Source organism: Perognathus longimembris, chromosome 12 (assembly GCF_023159225.1).
Source record: "Perognathus longimembris pacificus isolate PPM17 chromosome 12, ASM2315922v1, whole genome shotgun sequence".
NCBI classification, from domain to species: domain Eukaryota; kingdom Metazoa; phylum Chordata; class Mammalia; order Rodentia; family Heteromyidae; genus Perognathus; species Perognathus longimembris.
This window is the reverse complement of record NC_063172.1, coordinates 61,603,099-61,618,567: the sequence shown is the minus strand read 5'-3', so window position 1 is coordinate 61,618,567 and position 15,469 is coordinate 61,603,099.

Sequence of the window (15,469 nt, the reverse complement as noted above, 5' to 3'; positions counted from 1 at the left end):
CGGCACTTCCTGCTACACTGTGCTGCCTTGCTGCAAGTCCAAAGCACAAGACTGAAAACCCTGAAACTGAAAGCCAGGATTAACCTAACCTCTCTCTTTTAAATTCTATTTATTAATGTACATGCTCTTGAAGTGTAGCCCAGGCTACTCTCAAACTTTGTCTTCTCCTGCCACAGCTCTCCTAAGTGTGAGGATTGCAGCCATGTGCCTTTGTGTCTAAGTCCATCTTCTCTTTGCAAGTTTATTTTTCTCAGGTATTGTTGCAGCAACAGAAAGCTGATATAGGTATGCCACAGACCATGTTCTCTTTCTTAAAATTTCATTCAACACCTTCCTAAAGAACTGTGCCCCTGCAGGGAGAGATAAGGCACTGACATGAGACAGAAACCAGAGGATCTTGATTTCATGACCCATAGTGAGACAGACCTATATCTTCTATAAATAAGTTGTTGTTGTTTTTTTAAGACACCTGGCTCCTTCGTTGTATCAGTTGCTGCATGGTTCTTGCTAGGGTTTGAAGGTGAAAGGTCTCCCGCAGGATCATCTATTAGGGGCTTGATCACCAGGTCATGGACCTTGGGGACATAATTGGTTCCTTGGAGCCCTGACCTAATCCATAGACAAATCCGTGATAGCTTCATAAGAAGACAGCATTATTGGGAGGTGGTAAAGGTAGATGGTGGGGCCTTGTTGGAGGAAGTGAGTCACTGGAGGCGTGTCCTTGGGGGCGGTATCTTGTCTTGGATCTTTCCTGTTCCCTTCCTCTGCTTCCTTACTGCCGTGACGTGAGTTGCTCTGCTCAGCCATGCTGTCCCTGCCATGGTAGAATGAAAACCTCTGCAATCATGTGCTAAATAAATCTTACCTCCTTTTAAGTTGTCTGTTTATGTGTTATTTATTTGTTTTGGGGTTTTGTTTTGTTTTGTTTTTTGGTACTGGGGAAGAACAGAGTACATTGTGCAAGTGAGGCAAGTGCCCTACCACTGAGCTAGTGACCTCTTCAGCCCTTGTTAGATATCTTATCACCGCAGCAAACATTCTAAGGCACCACCATAAACTTCTGCCACTTTTTAAAATCCATTCCCCAAGTGCGGAGTGTGTCGTGATGTTGCCTTCAACACCCTAAGACACAAGATAATTCTGTGAGGAAAATATTTGCCTGTCTGCTTTCATATGGACCTGTCTGGATGCTTCTCCGGCATCTATTAGGATGCTGTGGCATGGCCACTGCAAATCTATAATTTGACTATACCAGTCTTGTGGGTAGTTCTCCAGCATGGCTCCACCTGGTTCCTTCTTCCAGCTGTGTATGAGAATTCATCACTGTGTAACTGGGAAATCACGGCGGCAGAAACAGGTCTGGAAACACAATTGAAGAAGGTAAGTCTTGTCATCCCCAAAAGATGGAAACGGTGAAATCACAGAGGCCAATGCTTGAGGGAACATCCACCTGGCCATGCTACTTGAGCATAGGGAGCGCCGGGTGGTCTCTGTAAGAGTCATTTTTTTCCTCCATCTCCACTTTGCTTCTGACTCCTGCTATATACTGTTAAGAGAAAACTTATACACACAGGTGTTTTCCTTCCCACTTCCAAGGTCCTCTACCTTAGAAGAAGAGCCAAAGAGAGAAACAGAAATTAGGATTAAGACTTACTGAACTCATAGGGTCTTAACTGGCAACCAGGTGAACACATGCGCATAATTAACTGGAAGAAGCATGGCTTTGAGGTTGACAGCTACAGCTGCCAGCCAGGGAATTGATGAAACCTTGGCCAGGTGCAGTAGAGTGAATCTCTGTCTTTTCCAGCCTTCACACTGGTATTTCATCATCTGGGTTCTGTTTGGTCCCAGAAGTGTAGGACTCTTTTGTTTATTGCTCTCCACAGGAGGGTACCTGAGCAGAGACTCTTCTGGGTGCTCTTGAACAGCCACCGCCCGCCTGTGCATCCTCTACATGCCTACCTTAAGCCTTACAAATCACTCACACACGTCACACCATTTCCCAATGGACCTCAGCTGTGCAGAGCTCAGCAGAGAGAATATAGATGAGACTCGGGGGGGGGGGGGGGTGGTGGTGGAGAGACCAGTATAGCACAGGAGAAAGAGCAGAATGCTTTCCCCAAGCCCCTAAGCCCCCCCTCGTTCCCACCATCTGGAGTCTACCTCTGAGTTGACTAACTCCCGCTTGGCCACATCTGGTTGAAGAGAAAGAAACAAGGAGTTTGGAGACGCAGTCTAACAGGCAGCACTTGGCACGCACAATAGAAGCAGCTGCTGTTTATAGTTCGTTTTAAGGGTGGCCTCCAGCCGGACCTCACACCTCCCCTCCCTGTGGGGCATTGTTTTATATACAGCATCTGGAACCTCACAATCTTGTGGCTTAAAAATAATAATAATAACAGCAACAATAATCCATGCACCCCTTGAATCCTTGAGACTATACATAACAAACTCTCTTTCTGGAAACATTTCCGAGATCTGCCTATTTCCTTCCATCGATGCCAGTCCATAAGGTTCCCAGTTCTTCACCTTTTCTACCCATAAAATGGGTATGTAGAGACTGGCACACCAATTGCTCGATACAAAGACTATTCCTGAATGCATTTTTCTAAGTAACAGCCTGCAAGGTTTGAAAACCCTCCAACTTCTTAACTAGGGGCTCAGGAGGCGAGAGAAGCCACAGCGTGAATTCAGGTTGTCAGTTCAAGAACGGATGGCAAGCTACACAAGAGGCAAGTCGCAAGGCTCATCCTGTTTGGCATTGTTAACTGTGCGTCTTTTCTGACCCCAGGGTTTCTCTTCCCTGGCCTTGTACCCATAGAAACAAGCGTGGAGTTGGCAGGCAGCACCAAGGCCCTGCACGGATCATCTGACTCCCCGCACCCTTCCAATACCCATCCTTGATTTCAGACGCCTGAGCCAGCCCTGCTGGGCAAGGTGGCGCCTAATTACCTCCCTTCTGGGTTTGTTTTTTTCCTTCTTCTCTCTTCTCTTGTCCTCTTCTCTCCCCACCCCACCCCCTCAGAGGACAGCCTTTCCAAGAAATAACACACACACACACACACACACACACACACACACACACACACACACACCTGGCACGGTGAGATAGGGAAGCTCACCATGGATACCGGGCTACCATTCCCACTCCGGCAGTGGCTCCTGGGAATAAGTAACTATCTCTAGAATGCTGTAAACTCCAGATGTGCGTTGACTAGTGCCTTGAGACCTAGCTTCCCTGTCTCATTATGCCTATTTTTTCCACAAGTTTCATATATGCATATCAAGCTTTCAGAAAGGGAGAAAAAAATTGGAAATGGTAATCTTCTTTTTAATATGCTACCACATGCCAGCCCTGAGCAGCTGTGCACACACAACACGTTGAACTGGACATGAAATATAGCCCAGGACCATTTTTTAAGCATTCATTCCCAGGGCTTACAAAACACATTTACTTGGAGGGAGGTCACACAGTCTTCCTTCTGCATAAAAGGTGGCTTTGAAATAGGTACAGCCATCTGGAAGCAGCCTCCTCTGCTATTGATATGTAAAGTGCACGTATTATACCATCTTGCTTGGGACTGTGCAGCAGGAGGCTGAGGCGCACACAGGCTCATAATTGTTTAAATATACAGCTTCTGCTTCTCCAGAGTGCTTACCTTGCTCTGAACAACCATTTGCCAGTCACAGAGGTGGTTCTGGCCAGACTAGGAGGCAATTTGCTCACAGGGGCATTTGTCTCTATGCAGGAGGACAGCCTGAGAGGCCAGATTTTGGAGAAACGGTTTGAATGCTCTCCACTGCTGCCCTAGCCCTGCTAATAAGAAAGAATATGTCAAATGCATGACTAGGAGTCAACAGCAAACACAACATGCAAATAATGACCCCTGCTCCTCTGCTCATTAGAGCCCATCTTTGCCTCCCTTTGCCACAAGACTTAGATGCCATTCTAATAACTGTTCTTGTCCTGCATTTAAAGAACAAGGTCAATGGATCCTATATTGCTAATTGATCTCCCTGTAGTCAGGGAGATGACTGGGAGTTTATTAACATTTGTTCTTGAAATGGATAGCCTCTCCCTCAAGAGCCTTTTTCTTGTGCAGAGCTTATCCAAATAAATTCTTGACCTCTGGGGCTATTTAACGTTTTAAAATATATTTTACTTTCCTGGGCTTGTTGTTTCATCTATTTTCTTCTTAAAATAAGTACATAGAGCTGGGCCCTGGTGGCTTGTGCCTGTAACCCTAACTATTCAAGAGGATGAGACCTGAGGATCATGGTTCAAATCCAGCTCAGGTAGAAAATTCAGTAAGACTCTTATCTCCAATTAACCTCCAAAAGGTCAGAAGTGGAGCTGTGTCTCAAGTGGTAAAGCACTAGCCTTGAACCAAAGCAGCTCAGGGACAGTACCTGGGCCCTGAGTTCAAGCCCTAGAACCCACAACCACGCTCACCCCTATATGCACACACACACACACACACACACAAAAAAAAATAAATAAATAAAATTATATATATATGGAAAGAGATAGATATATGTACATATATGTGATATGTATAACATAAATCAACAACCTTTATACAAAATTCCTGGTCAAAGGGGACAAAGTTTCAGTTAGGCTGAATAAGTTCTGGAGATCTATTGTACAATATGGTACTATAGTTAATAATTGTAGATTGTATACATAATAATTATTGAGAGTAGATCTTCAATATTTTCACCATATATAACACATACACCTACACACAAAATAGTAAGTATGTGAGATGATGAACATGCTAATCAGCTTGATTTTGGTAATCATTTTGCAATGTATACACATAATAAAATATGCCATTTGGAACTGGGAGAGTGCAAGGGAAGGGGTGACATTGTCCAGAGAGAAATGAACTCTTAACCTGACTTATATAACTGTAACCCTTCTACATCACCTTTATAATAACAATTAAAAATTAAAACTAAACAAACAAAAGATGCCATTTGGGATTTGGGAAGCTTGGTTGTAAAACAGTGAGTTTGATCCACAGTAATATATACGTATATGTATATATATATATATATATATGAAAATTGTATGCCATTAATGTGTACAATATTTTCAGTGCTAAGGATTGAACTTAGAATCTGAAGCATGGTAGGCAAGCCATCCACCACTGAGCCACACCCCCCAGCTCCACAAAAAAAAAGAAAAGAAAACAATTGCCTTTCCTTCCCCTAAAATAGGTCGCAAAAAGCACATCAAGCTCTGATAACTCAAAGGGTTAAGCTGTTAAATGCACAAATAGCAGAGCTCCTGTTACACACACACACACAGACCTAGTGGAAGGAGGAGACAACTGTAGGTCAGCCTGTCCTTTACACTGTAAAGTGCTTGAAAGGGCTAATAAACCCAGCAGCCTATGGCAAAGGTAATTTATTTTATATTCCTAGTCATCACATGCAATATTTTTGGAAGGGGAGAGGAAACATAATTCAAAGGAAGTGATAAACAGTAACTATATCCCAAGATGCTACCACCCTCGAACGAGGAAGACCATGTGCTTCTCCTTCCATGGAGAATTTTCCATTTTGTTTGAATGCCAGTATTTGGAGGTACCTGCCCAAGAACATGGAGACACTGTAGTTTTACCTCACCTATAGTCAGGGGCAGAGATAAACAGCTCCCAGGTATGGGCACACACGTGCCTATCTGCACAGATGCCTTCTAGCTCCACTCCCTGGAAAATGAGCTCTGAGTCAGCTCTGGGCTGGGAATGATTACTAAGTGGACAGTTTACAACTGATTTCCTGAGCCCAGGTGGTGCACAGCTTTTCCTAGGCACCATGAGAGGCTGGCAAACTCTGCTCTCAGCTCTGCTCCCATATGACACTTGCTACATTTTATGTGTATGAGATCACTGGACTGCAGATGAGGTAACTGTGCAGCCTGCCTGTGAGCTAGAGAAAGGCTACCGTAGGACCATTCATTGCAAACATACTGAAGTCCCCACAGGGCTGCAGACAGCTGGGTTCGGCTGCTGGCTTTTGGCATGGAGAGCCCCAGAACTCCAGGAGCCTGTCCAAGCTCTTAAACTAGCCAAATTACTGCCCAAGTTCATGCCACACCAACCTGATGTCAACCAACCTCAGCTGGAAGCATCTGGTGCCCTGGAAAGTTTGCACAGAAGATGGATGGATGGATGGATGGATGGATGGATGGAAATCACCACCTCTTAAAAAAAAAAAAAGACCTTCCCACTGGGAGCCGATGGCTCACGCCTATAATCCTCACTACTCGGGAGGCTGAGATCTGAAGATCACAGTTCAAAGCCAGCCCAGGCAGGGAAGCCCATGAGACCTATCACCAATTAACCACCAGAAAACTGAAAGAGGGGCTGTGGCTCAAGATGGAAGAGCACTAGTCTTGAGCAAAAGAGCTCAGGGACAGTGCCAACCAAAAAATGTGAGCGAGCTTCGAGCGCAGAGAACGTGAGAAAGCCACCCTACGAGCCTCAATAGGTTGAAAGCAGAGGATGAGAGTTGCAGTACCGGGAACTATGCAACACATCACAACCCTGTGAGATGAATTCACAGCACTCTATTTTTACAAGTTCTCACAGAGCTTATGAGAAGTAACTTGCCCAAGGAGAGGCTAGAACAGAAAGAATTTGAACCAAGATGGACAACCCAAGAACCTGGGACTCTGTAGCTACTCTGTAGTCACTTGGTAATCACTTTGACACAAAGTGACAGCAGGACAAACAGATTTTCACAGCCCTGTGTAGCGCCTTCACTCTACCAGCAACATAGATGGCTGGGCAGTTGGATAGGATAGGAAGACTGGGCAGATGACAGGGTGAATATAACCAGAAGAGAAAGAAAAGATATATGCATAGGCCCAAGTCTGTGTGTGTGTATGTATGAAGATACATGGAAATTTTGCAATATGAACCAAAGAATTTGAACTTTTTCCTTGGATCATACGTAAGCCATATGCTCTGGATTGGATGTGACCCTCAGAATTCATGTTTGGAAATTTTGTCCTTAATGAGACAGTATTAGGAAATAAGTAGGTAGATTGTTTAGCCTATGATCTCTCCACCCTCAAGAAGAAAGTGGCTGGATGCTAATAGTTCATGCTTGTCATCCTAGCTACTCAGAAGTTTGAGATTTGAGGACTGCAGTTTGAAGTCAGTCTGGGCAGGAAAGTCCATGAGATTCTTATCTCCAGTTAACCACCCAAAAAACCCAAAAACAAACAAAAGTAAAGCTGTGGCTCAAGTGGTAGAGAGCTAGTCTTGAGCACAAAACCTCAGGGACAGTGCTTAGGCCCTGAGTTCAAGCCCCAGGACTGGCACAAAGAAAGAAAAAAAAACAGTAAGAGCTAGATGCTGGTGGCTTATGCCTATAATCCTACTCAGGAGGCTGATGTCTGAGGATCACAGTTCAAAGCCAGCCCAGGCAAGAAAGTCCATGAGACTTTTATCACCAATTAACCAGAAGTGGCACTGTGGCTCAAGTAGTAGAGCTCTAACATTTTGCTGAAGGGCTCAGTGATAGTGCCCAGGCCCAGAGTTGAAGCCCCACACTGACAAAAGAAGATGGAGGAGGGGGAGGAGGAGGAGGAGGAGGAGGAGGAGGGGGAGGGGGAGGGGGAGGGGGAGGGGGAGGGGGAGGAGGGGGGAGGGGGAGGAGGAGGAGGAGGAGGAGGAGGAGGAATGCCATTATAAAAAGGTCCTCCTACATAAGAGCAGATAAGATGGAGCTAAGCAAAATGAACTCCAAGTTACAGAAACAAGTGGTTTGTTATTGTTGTTATTTTCAACATACCATGTGAAATTATGCCTTTTTCTTTTGTCTTTCTTCCCCATGGTTTTACCCCTGATATCACTGTAACTGACTTTGATACCCTGGATATAGTATATATGTGTATTAGAACTAGGGAAGGGAAGGGGAATATCAAAATCGAGAGACAAAGTATAAAAAGACAAACCAATGCAACAGCAATACTTACAAAACTATGTGGTGTAAACCAACTGTATGGCTCATGTATAAAAAAGACATTTTTCCCCCACTAGAATATAAGCCACGTGAGGATGGGATATTTCCTCTCTGGTTCCACACTTCTTCAGTGCCTGGCCTATGGAACGTAAGATATGTTCCATAAATACTGTGCAATAAAAGAATGAAAGGATAACACCTTCTAAATTAAGGTTATAAAAATGAGAAGCAGCAAGTTTTTAAAGTATACCAAAGAATTTAAAATTGAAATTCTCCCTGGACCCTTTATCCCTCATACCTACTACCTAAGAGAGGAAAATGATTGTCCAATTGAGAATCACCTTACTAGCTGGCTCAGCTGTGTGTAGACCTCAGCAGCACCAAGTGTGTAAGTTCACCTCTGTCCTTACGCACATTGGAGTCTTTCTGACTTTGTCAATAGAGTCTGGATCTAAAAATTTAATTCAAAAACCACCTCTACACTACTACAGATACTGTATAAATATCACTCACTGCAGCTTTGAAGTGTGTGATCGTTCTCACTGAACTCGGTGCAAAACACACACACACACACATACACACAATGGTAACAAAGGTAATGATATTGCAGTGGTCATTTCAAAACATATTCATCTATCTAAATATCAAGTAGTGCCCCTTAAGTATATGCAATTTTTATTTGTCCATGATATCTCAAAGTTGTGTAAAAAATGGTCAGACACCGGTGGCTCATGCCTGTAATCCTAACTATTCAAGAGGCTGAGATTTCAAGATCACAGTTCTAACAAACCCAGGCAGGAAAGTCTATGAGACATTTACCTCCAATTAACCATTAAAAAAAGCCAAAACAGGAGCTGTGGTTTCTGTAATAGAGTGCCAGCATTGAGTAGAAAAAGCTAAAGGACAGCACCCCCCGCCCTGAGTTCAAGCTTCAGTTCCTCAATGTGGCAACGAGACACACATCCCTAAAATCATGTCACCCAAAGGGCACCAAGATCAAATGCATTCTGCTGTGACAAATTATTAAATTACATTACATTTGGAGTAGAAATTTCTTAGGTATTTTTAATTCTGACTTTCCATTTTCTGATTAAAAGAAGACATATGCATCTACCTTCTGAAAGCCTTCCCACCTCTCCGTTGTATCATGTGTGTCCTGAAGCCCCTTTTTTGTTCAAGGCATTCATTACCTACCTGGCCCTTGGCTTTTCTGCTCTAACGGACCAATTGCTTTCCACGACTACTTCGAGCTGTTCTCCCAGGATTCCTTTTCCCTCTTCTCCAGGCTGCTACCACTGTCTCTTGCATTTCCATTTTCCTTCTTCTGTGAGTACTTTTCTTCCAATTTTGCCATTACATTTCAGCCACACTAGCATTTTCTGCCCCCTGAAAAATACACACCAAATCTTCCCCTTTCTTGCCTCCAATCTTTACATAAAATTTTTCTATAGCTTAGTCCTCTGTATCATTCTAGTCAGGCTTCAACGTTGCCTCCACCAAAACCTCACCCATCCTATCCAAAACTAACTTATTCTCCGTTAGAATAATGTCTTTAGTTTTCAATATAGTACTAGTATTAGCATTCTCCTGAGTGAGTGAGTGAGTGTGTGTGTGTGTGTGTGTGTGTGTGTGTGCATGTGTGTATGCTTGAATTTGGAGCCTGAGCACAGTTCCTGAGCTTTTTTGCTTGAGGCTAGTTCTCTACCACTTGAGCCACAGCTCCAATTCTGGCTTTTTTGGTGGCTAACTGGAGATAAGATTTTCACAGACATTCCTTCCCACACCCTCTTCCTCAGATCTCAGCCTCCTCCACAGTGATGATTACAGACATGAACCACTGGTCCAATCATGCATTTAAAAAATTTTCCCCATAAAAAAAGGTCAAATCCTTGCTGTTGTTTTCCTTGGGGATGTTTGTTTTTGTTCAATTGTTTGTCAAAACTAAGGCCTGAGCTTAGGCCGGCACTCCACTACCTGAATCATACCTCCCTACTTGTTTTCTTTTCCACCTGTGAACTTCAGTCCTCTGGAGCAGTAAAAGGTTCATAGAAGAGCTTAAGTTCACATGGCTGAAAGAACTTTCAGAAGGCTACATTCATACAAGGTACCCACGTCTCCTCTACAGATGGTCCTTGATTTATAATGAATTCTATCCTAATAAACCTATCACATGTAAGTTGAAAATATTAAAAGTCAAAAATTAATTTAGTACACTTGACCTACCAAGCATCACAGTTTAACCCAGCCTACCTTAAATGTATTCAGAACATTTACAGTACTATACAGATGGTTAAACTCAGCCAAAAGCCTGTTTTATAATAAGGTATTGAATTCTTCATGCAATTTGTTGAATGCTGTACTGAAGGGGTGAAGTGTAATGATAATGTAGGTGTACTTTTACACCACTGTAGAGTCAAACAAAACACAAGTCTCTCCATCACAAGTCAGGGATCATCTATATTCTCTACTCTGACATGACAGAAGAAGAAATCAGAATGTTATCATTTGTCTTCTTAAATCTTGCTGTACTGAGACTAGAAACTCTCCAAAGAGAAACTCTAGCAGGTCTTCTGGAGTTGAGTGAATACTCAACTGAAGGAGAAACAAAGACTGTTAGGGTTTGCTATGCAACTATATTAAAGTTGATATGTGAAAACCTTTCCATTGTAAAACAGAAAGCACTGCATAGATTATAATGTTAAATGAATTAACAAACAAAATAATAAGGTGAATTAAACTAAAGTAAAACAAAACAATGAGCACAACCATTATAAAAAATTAAGAGGGGGATACTCGAGGAACAAATACTGCTATGAGAATTATGTACCAAAGTTGGCAAAACAACATGCAGGCCAACCACCTGTTTCTGTAAATAAAGTTTTATTGGCACATAGCCATGCTCATTCAGTTACATGCTGCTTTTGTGCTACAATAGCGGAATGAGTAGCTACAACTGACACCATATGGCCCACAGACCTAAAATATTTACTATCTGATCCTTTAAGAAAATGTTTAATAGTTGTTCAGGGAAATGGGGTCTTTAGAGCCTAACTAGGATAAGGGCTGAACCTGAAACTTACATAAAGCTTAAACTTCAAAGGGGCTCACTCTCCAGGGAAAGTGGATGGAGAAAAACACCTGCATGGCAAAGGAGTCTAGAGGAATATCTGGCTACACTACCGTTCCAGGTGGAAAATATTAGGAATAACAATGCTACTACTAATAAAACTAACAGTGGTAGTCTCTGAAGAAGCCGTAAGTGCAGGCTTGTTTTGTGTTTGCTTGTTTTTTAGGAAGTGTAGCTCTGATTATAGGATGCTACAAGTCTAATGAAACGTTTGGGGTTCTGGGAGAATGGCATTTGGGGATGAAGGGCAAGTCTTTGCCACACAACCAACCATCTGTTTTCCGTCCCTACTTCTTCGTTGTGCCTGCTCAGGCAAGGATCACAAGACTGCCCGTCTTCCAAGTCAACAGGAGGCCACGGAGGCTTCAGCAGCGTTCAAACAGGGATACACACTCTCCTGAGCACTCTCCATTCCTACAGAACCTCCTGAGGTGTCCTTCTTCCTTTAGCCACTGTTTCAAAGTTTCCTGTTCCCAACAGGGGTCAGTGGCTCACACCTGTCATCCTAGCTACTCAGGAGGCTGAGAGCTGAGGATCAGGGGATGAAGACAGCTCAAGCAGGAAAGTGTGTGAGACTTATCTCCAATCAACCCCCGAAAAGGCCAGAAATAGATGCATTTCTCAAATGCCAAGCTTGAGTAAAAAGGATAAGGGGCAATGCTTAGGCGCTGAGTTCAAGCCCCAGTACTGGCACACACACAAAAGTTCCCTGTTCCAGCTTCTGCTCCTGTGTCCAGGCTCTGAGCTGTTCAAGGCTCATTGTTTCTGGATAATAATTGCTTGTGTTCCTGCAACTTTAATCCTTGCTTGCTAAGTTTACACCTGCAGTGTCCAAGCTCTGCACTCACTGCTACTCAATGTCTGCTTTGAGGCTCTCCAGCTGACAAGTCTGCAGGTCATACTGAACCTGTCTTGCTCTCCTCCCTCAGATCTAGTCTTTTTGGGGTGGAGGAGGTGCTGTCTCAGCAGATGGTATTGCCACATCTCCAATTACTTGAGAAATGTGAAAGCTATTCGTCCTGACCTGCCAATCCAGTTAATTACCATCTCCCATTCATTTCAATAGCTCTTAGTATCTCCTTCGACCTTGAAAATCCAAGCTTCCTATCAACTCCACTATTATTTGGCCATGGGACTCACAGGCAAAAATCTCAATCCAAAATCTTTGAACCTGAACTCAAAATCGATGAAGTTGAATTAGAGGCCCAGTTTTAAGTTCTAAACTTTTATAAATTAAGTCTAATTCCATATATCGCAACCAATATCTAATTTAAAACACTTTTTCACTTTATAGGACTTACATCCCAAGCTCACTCACTCCCTAAATGCTGCTTCTACATCATCAAGATTCTCCCACCAAACCTTGTTTGTTTGTTTGTTTAAGTAACTGTCAGTCAGTGTTCAGTCACTATCTTTTATTAGTTTATTTATTGTCAAAGTGATGTACAGGGTGGGTTACAGTTTCATATGTTAGGCAGTGAGTACATTTTTTTGTTACATTGTTATTGTCAAACTGAGGTACAGAGAGGTTACACTTTCATACATTAGGCATTGGATACATTTCTTGTACTGTTTGTTACCTCCTCCCTCATTCCCCCCTCCCCCCTCCCCCTTTCCCTTCCCCTCCCATGAGTTGTTCAGTTCATTTATACCAAACAGTTTTGCAAGTATTGCTTTTGTAGTCATTTGTCATTTGTCTTTTTTTACCAAACCTTTTTTTTTTTTTTTACTAAACTTATTGGTGGTAAAATGACAAGAAGGATTCAAAGACCAAGAAAGACTATAACTAATAAATTTGAATACATTCATGAGACAATGAAGACCTTAAGTCTGATAGTATGCTTAAACTTACATTACAACAATTATATTAGGACTTTAGGTATTTTGGTTCTAGAAAACAAAAATCTGATGTTGAAATAAGCCAATGGCACCTTCTCAATCACAAGCCAATCAAAGGGTGTGGAAGTCAGTACCAGAGCTGTGTTCTGTCTGGATTCCTGTTTTGAGCTATCTCTAATCATTAGCAGCAATCCATTTCTTCCTCTGAATTCCTGATTTGACAACTTTAGAAGGGGAAGGCAGAGTTGTGGTTATGGCTGTAGAATTGGTTGGCACTGGAGTGAGAGGAGAAGGCAAGGAAAAGAAGGCAATGCTATTCACTAGAGCACAACCACCAACTTTTAAAGTACTTGAACAGTAGTACACTCTTATCTTCTTTACATGCTATCCAAAAGCAGGTGGTGTTAACAGTACTAGCTTTCACACAGGCCACACCACTGGTTTCTTTTTCACGGTGGTGGGCTGTGTGGAAGACGGCACTGTGGTGGAGACAATCATGGAAAGCGCTCAGGCCAGGGGCTCAGTCACACTTTGGACCACGGTGGACTCCGCCTCCACAGAGAGAGCGTAGAACACAGCCAGGCAGAGGGCGGCCCCGACATCAGTCTAGTGAGCCCCGACATCTGCGCTGGCGTGGCCTCCAAAGATGCAGTGTACAACAGCTCCAACCGTCCCTGCCATCCTCAGGCCTGTACACACACAGACGTCCCAGGCTCAGTGTCACACTGGTTACAAGAGAAAATACCCTCCAAACAGAAAATAAATGTCCTCAGGGGAAATGAAGATCCTTTCTGGAACAAACTATCCAGCACTAAATTATGTGAGGCCTCCCACAAGTTAACTTACATTCAAGGTAAGCTTTTAAAAAACAGAAGGGGGGGGGGAGCCAAATTCTCAGGTAACTCAGGTAACAACAACCATAAATGAGAATTCCAGAGTCAGTGAGCATAGTACAATGATCAGGCATAGAATATAAAGTAACTGTATGTGACTGTGCTTACTGCAACTAAACTGTACGATTAAAATTAGTTAAAAGGCCAGGTGCTGGTGGTTCACGCCTGTAATCCTAAACTACTCGGGATTTTGAGATCTGTGGATCATGGTTCAAAAGCCAGTCAGGCAGGCAAATCTGGGGAGACTCTTATCTCCAATAAACTACTCAGAAAAATCCAGAAGGGGTGCTGTGGCTCAAGTGATAGAGCATTAGCCTTGAGCACAAGGAGGCTCAGGGGCAGTGCTCAGGCCCTGAGTCAAGCCCCAGGACTAGAAAAAAAAATTGTTTAAAAGGAAATTTTTATGTTGTGCATATTTACCACAATAAAAACACAAAAAAATAAAACTAATATACATAGAATGTTGGAGGTTACGAAAGATGATGGGAAAAGGCTATTAAAAAGAAACTATAAAATAGATTCAACAAAGAACTAAGCCAAATTTATAAAAGTAAGATTATATTTAATTAAGGCATAGGTATACATTAAATTATACATAGATACCTAAGTGTGTAGAAGATAGATGTATGATAATAGCAAAATCAACATAAATGAAGAATCAGTGAATTGAATACAGATCTAAAGAAAAGTCAGAATGCAACACAAAGATGAGAAAAAAAGAACACAGTGAGGGAAAGGAAGGGAAGAATCAGAGACATCCAGAGTTCCGTGAGAGCAAATAACAGGGAAGAGAAGGTAGAGGAGATAACCACACTGAAAGTTTTAGATTTAATGAAAGACACAAATCTGCCAGAACAGAAAGTATAGCATCCCAGGCTAAGGAACATTTCAAAAATAAAAACGACTACATTCATTAGACATCTGAGGCAAAACTATATAACACCAATACAAGAGAAAGCTTCTACTACAAAATGATGATAGTCTGACGGCAGACTTCCATCAGAAATAATGAAGCCAAAAGTCAGTGGAATCATGTCAGTGGAGGTTGAATGAAGAAAACTGTCATTGTAGAACTGTTTTGTTGGGAATACTATTGCTCAGGAATGATAGGAGGAAATAATGCTTTGGAAAAAATAAAGGCTAGAGCAGCTTACCATTCCCAGATTGCTGCAGAAAGGAACTTCTAAAGGGTGAATGTGTGACAGAATAAAGTGGGACACCTTGGGATAGAAAGAGAAATGCTTAACTTAATTGCTCAGAAGAATATACAGATTTTGAGCCAAGAAAAAAGAGGGAGACAAGAAAGGTGGCAAGATATATGTCAACCTGACCTAGACAAGGGATAGAAAAACAGGTCGTAAGATATCATAAGAAATGTACACACTTCCCTACTATGTAACTGCACCCTCTTTGCACAACACCTTGTAAAAAAATTTATGTCCAATTAATAAAAAAAAAAAAGAAAGGTGGCAAGAGAGAAACACCTTGATGGACTTAAAAAACCATATGATAAGATTCTGCATTGTGGGCTGGGGATGTGGCCTAGTGGCAAGAGTGCTTGCCTCCTATACATGAGGCCCTGGGTTCGATTCCCCAGCACCACATATACAGAAAATGGCCAGAAGTGGCG